Source organism: Rutidosis leptorrhynchoides, chromosome 6, assembly GCF_046630445.1.
Source record: "Rutidosis leptorrhynchoides isolate AG116_Rl617_1_P2 chromosome 6, CSIRO_AGI_Rlap_v1, whole genome shotgun sequence".
Classification (NCBI taxonomy): Eukaryota; Viridiplantae; Streptophyta; class Magnoliopsida; order Asterales; family Asteraceae; genus Rutidosis; species Rutidosis leptorrhynchoides.
In genome coordinates this window covers 369,643,320-369,649,139 of record NC_092338.1, presented here as the reverse complement: position 1 = coordinate 369,649,139, position 5,820 = coordinate 369,643,320, and positions in this window count along the sequence as shown.

Below are 5,820 nucleotides of genomic sequence, written 5' to 3'. Positions count from 1 at the left end.
GATTCAAAATATATTCTAAAATATTATTATATTATTATATTCTATTTCAATATTATTATATTATTATATTCTATTTCAATATTATTATATTATTATATTTTATTTCAATATTATTATAATTAAAAATATAGCGTTTTAGCGCTCCCCGGCAGCGGCGCCAAAAACTTGATGATGTAGCGTGAGGGTACGAAATAGTATTATTTTTAATACAAAATACTACAAAATATGACACAAGTTTTATTTATTTACGGATGGGATATACCTAAACCTTGCTACAACACTATAGGCAGTGTACCTAATCGTAGAGTAGTGTAGTTTTTAGTAAGTCCGGTTCGTTCCACAGGGAGCTGGTGATACTTACTATATTTTTAACTATATTTATACAAAATATATATAATTATATAAGTAGTAATATTATTATAAAAGGGGGGTTTTACCGTTTAATGACCGGTTTGTCGATTCTATATTTTAAGCGTAAAGATAAATGACGATAATTAAAGTGCGTAAAATAATGACAATAAATAAAATGACAGTAAATAAAATTGCGAGTAATAAAATGACAGTAAATAAAGATACGATGAGAAATATAATAAAAGAATTATGCTTATTTAAACTTCCGTAATCATGATGTTTGACGTGTTGATTTTAATTTATTACCATGGGTTAATTGTCCTTTGTCCTGGTTTATTTGATACGTCTATCTGGTTTTTGTCCATAATAGTCCATCGGTCATAAAAATAAAGTGCGAGTATCCTCGTCAAATTACCCTTATACCCGAAGTCAAATATTCCAACTGATTAAGGATTTAAACTGTGACGCAGTTATCACTTCTGTCAACAATTACACCAGTTATCACTGTATGTAATCCACCCCTGTTTTAATTAGTTTATGAATATTAATTCATCCACTTGATCAGAATGAATAATCAATTACCCAACCCAATTGATTAATTAAATGATTATAACAGATTCCATATGAACATCACTAAATAGGACAACCATAATCATTATTAATTATTAGGTTAATTAATTTGAAGATAGGTTCGACAGACTCCAATGAGTTGTCACTCAATTAGACAATACCCCCCATCTATTAATAGTCAATAGTTCAATTTCCACAAGTGTCGGTCTTTTGCCCAAACCTTAATTATGGTCCAAAGTTCAATAACCCCTTCTTAATATTTTAGTCCAACATCACGATTACTTCGGCTCAAATAAGCATAATAATAACTTAGTTACGATACATTAATGTAAAAAGGTTGAACATAACTTACAATGATTAAAAATAGCGTAGCGTTACACGGACAGAATTTCGACTTACACACTCAAACGATCTCTATCATAAATCTTATTATTATCATAATTTAAAATTAAAATTAAGATTATTGTTATATCTTATTAAGTTAACATTATGATAGAGATATAGAATATAGATATTGATAATTGATATTGATAAATAAGAAAAAGATAGAAAAAGGTGTGTTTTTACATTACGATTACAAAGCCTTTTATAGGCGAATTTAGAAATTGAATTTTCACTTATGACCCCTGAACTATGCTCAATTAACAACTTTTTATTATTTAATATTATTCTTATTATGAATTATTTAAATATTATATTTTATTCTTGTGCATAGTTGACTCGTAATTTTTACACCGTTGCGTCGAGCGTTGAGAGTTGACTCTGGTCCCGGTTCCGGATTTTCGAACGTCCTTGCGTACAATTTTATATTTTGTACTTTGCGTTTTGTAACTTGTACTCTTGTCATTTTTAGACGTTCCTCATCAATAATTTGAACCTTTTTGATTGTATCTTGTACTTTTGAGCTTTTTGGACCTTTGTGTCTTCAATTCGTCGTTTTCGCCTTTTGTCTTCGCACTTATTTAAAATAAACGAATATTACTTGAAAATGGAACAATTGCAACTAAAATCTTGTCTTTCTTGGGGGATTTTGCTATGAAATATATGTTCCTTTTTAGCCTTATCAATAAACCAACGAGTACTTCTGAATGGGAAGCTATTTAAAGCCTTCCTAACTACAATGGTGACTACTCAGGCTACGAGCCCGAAAAAGAGCCTATTGAGGAATCGTCTAAAAACTTATCTCTAAAAAGAAAGCAAACCGGAACCGCTACTGCTGATGAAGCCGGTCCATCAAAAAGGGCTAGCTCACCATCTCGTGAAAACATCTCTCAGATAGAGGCGCATTTAAATAACCTAGAGAAAGAAAACAAAATCTTAAAAGAAATCATCATAAAATCCTTCGAAACTCGAATCGAAAGGCTAGAAGAACTTGTAAAGTATAACACAGAAAAAGTGATGGAGAAGGTGATGAAAATGAAGGACGATGAAGAACGCAATACCCACTGGGGGAAACAATATCTTGCCTATTTGAGAGAAGATGTTGACCTTAGATTTAAGATGGAGGAAGACCACATGAATAATCAACTTTCTATGAGGGACTACATGTACCATGTAATCAACAATGATGTTTCTAATCTTTATGATAATCTCGAGTATCTTTATGAGGAACAAAAGGAGAAGAACGACAAGTTTGAGAAGTTTATGAAGGAGGTTGAGGACGAGAAGAAGAAATATGAAGACTACTTCAATCTTAATATTTCCTAGTTATTTTTCCTATTTTCTATCTATGTAAAGGCTAGGCCTTAAACTATTTCTATCCCCGAATCGTGTAATAAGAAGGCTTGTTTAAAGCCTCGTTCTTAATAAAATAAAGTATTTCGTTTATATCATATTCATCTTTATTCCACTTAATTTTTTTTTTTCAAACTTATGACCTATCAGATTTATCAAACTTCTATATGTTATTAAAGATAATGGTTCGTCCACAAGCTCCTGCTACTACTTCAAACACTCACGTATCTTATGCCTTTATGCATCTGTTTGCGAACCGGAAAATGTCACTAGGTTATCACAGTATACGAATTGAAATTCTTTAATCAATATCTGGTTACAAATCTCAACACGTCATACCACCATTATTACATAAATGGATGACACATCATATCTTATCATCATATCTATCCCAGTAAACTTTGTCTACCACTTTTCCTAAATTTCCTCCGTAAATTACGGAAATCTTTTTGCTATAAATACGTATTCAAGGAGACGAATATATGATTCAGTATTCAATACCCATTTCATATCAAACCCTATTCCAAACACATAATATGAATTTCTCGAACTCCTCAAGCTCCCACGGCAGCGTAACCGGAACAAACGAACCAATCAGCCATCATCTATTCTAGATGAATTGGGGATGGGTTCGTAGCTAACTCAATCAATGGAAGCAAGAAGAAGGTGATCCCTTCCACCAACCGAATTCACCTCTTGGCGAAGAACCTGAAGCACTTAGCGAACCAGTCCGAAACACTATTTTCTCTCTTCTTTCCAGGGTATCCTGTCACGAATATATAATATCGAAGATTCTAGATCTTATTCACCCCCTTGTTACAACCGCAAATCATCCCGGAATAGTAGAAGAAGTCAACGAGCTTCGCGCTCGAGTGGTGGCTCTGGAGAATATGGTGCGAAACCTATGAACACCAGCAGCAGCACCAGCAGCATAACTAGTACCACCAATACCATCAACATCACCACCAACAGCATCAGCTTCACCAACAACAACATCCGCATCCCACGCCTCAACATCACACTCAGTACCTCAAACATCAACATCATACGCCCATAGATACCAAGGAATATTAATAATAATGAGTTAAGATGTATTGACTCATTCTTCGTGAAGAATTATATATGTATACCTTATATATATATGATTTGGAACAATAATAAATCTTGTCGTACTAAGCAATTACGTGTGAATCTCAACTAGTATGTACTACTTGGTTAATTCATATCACTAATATGCTATGATGTACACTGATAATGCTAAAAACGAACATATATTTCATAGCATTATTCCTCAAGAAAGACAAGCTTTTAGTTGCAATTGTTCTATTTACAAGTGATATTCGTTTAAATAATAAAAGGTGAAGACAAAAGACAGATTCGACGAATTGAAGACGCAAACGACCAAAAAGCTCAAAAGTACAAAAGACAATCAAAGAGGTTCCAATTATTAATAAGAAACGTCTCGAAATTACAAGAGTACAAGATTCAAAACGCAAAGTACAAAATATAAAATTGTACGCAAGGACGTTCGAAAATCCGGAACTGGGACCAGAGTCAACTCTCAACGCTCGACGCAACGGACTAAAAATTACAAGTCTACTATGCACAAGAATATAATATAATATATAAATAATTATATTAATTATTTATATTTTATATTTATATATAAAATCCGTCGGCAAGAAAGACTCCAATAGATGTGAGCTGTAATTTCAATCTCCGCGACTCGCGGAGTTTGAAGGCAAAATTCACCGCGAGTCGCGGAGCCCCAAAAATCGAAAATCCCTATAAAGCCAACCGAATTCTGATCAAAATTCACAATCTATTTCTCTCTTCTCTCATATATACGTAAAATATATATATATAATTTATATTTTAATTTTAATTTTAATTATAATTCTAATAATAAGGGTATGTTAGCGAATGTTGTAAGGGTGTAAGTCGAAATTCTGTCCGTGTAACGCTACGCTATTTTTAAATCATTGTAAGTTATGTTCAACCTTTTTATATTAATGTCTCGTAGCTAAGTTATTATTATGCTTATTTAAAACAAAGTAATCATGATGTTGGGCTAATTACTAAAATTGGGTAATTGGGCTTTGTACCATAATTGGGGTTTGGACAAAAGAACGACACTTGTGGAAATTAGACTATGGGCTATTAATGGGCTTTATATTTGTTTAACTAAATGATAGTTTGTTAATGTTAATATAAAGATTTACAATTGGGCGTCCCTATAAATTACCATATACACTCAATCGGACACGATGGGCGGGGTATTTATATGTACGAATAATCGTTCATTCAACCGGACACGGGAATGGATTAATAGCCACTAGAATAATTAAAACAGGGGTGAAATTACATTCAAGGGTAATTGGTGTAATTGTTAACAAAGTAGTAAAACCTTGGTTTACACGCAGTCGATAACCTGGTGTATTCATTAAACAAAGTATTAAAACCTTGTTACAATTCGAATCCCCAATTAGTTGGAATATTTAACTTCGGGTATAAGAATAATTTGATGAGGACACTCGCACTTTATATTTATGACTGATGGACTGTTATGGACAAAAACTAGACGGACATATTAAATAATCCAGGACAAAGGACAATTAACCCATGGGCATAAAACTAAAATCAACACGTCAAACATCATGATTACGGAAGTTTAAATAAGCATAATTCTTTTATTTCATATTTAATTTCCTTTATTTTATATTTAATTGCACTTCTAATTATCGCACTTTTATTTATTGTTATTTAATTGCACTTTTAATTATCGTACTTTTTAATTATCGCAAGTTTATTTTATCGAACTTTTATTATTCGCAATTTCATTATCGTTATTTACTTTACGCTTTAAATTAAGTCTTTTATTTATTTAATATTTTACATTAGGTTTTAACTGCGACTAAAGTTTTAAAATCGACAAACCGGTCATTAAACGGTAAAAACCCCCCTTTATAATAATAATATTACTTATATATATATTTGTATTTTTATAAAAGTAAACTAATATAGCGTTGAGCTTTGTTTAAAGATTTCCCTGTGGAACGAACCGGACTTACTAAAAACTACACTACTGTACGATTAGGTACACTGCCTATAAGTGTTGTAGCAAGGTTTAAGTATATCCATTCTATAAATAAATAAATATCTTGT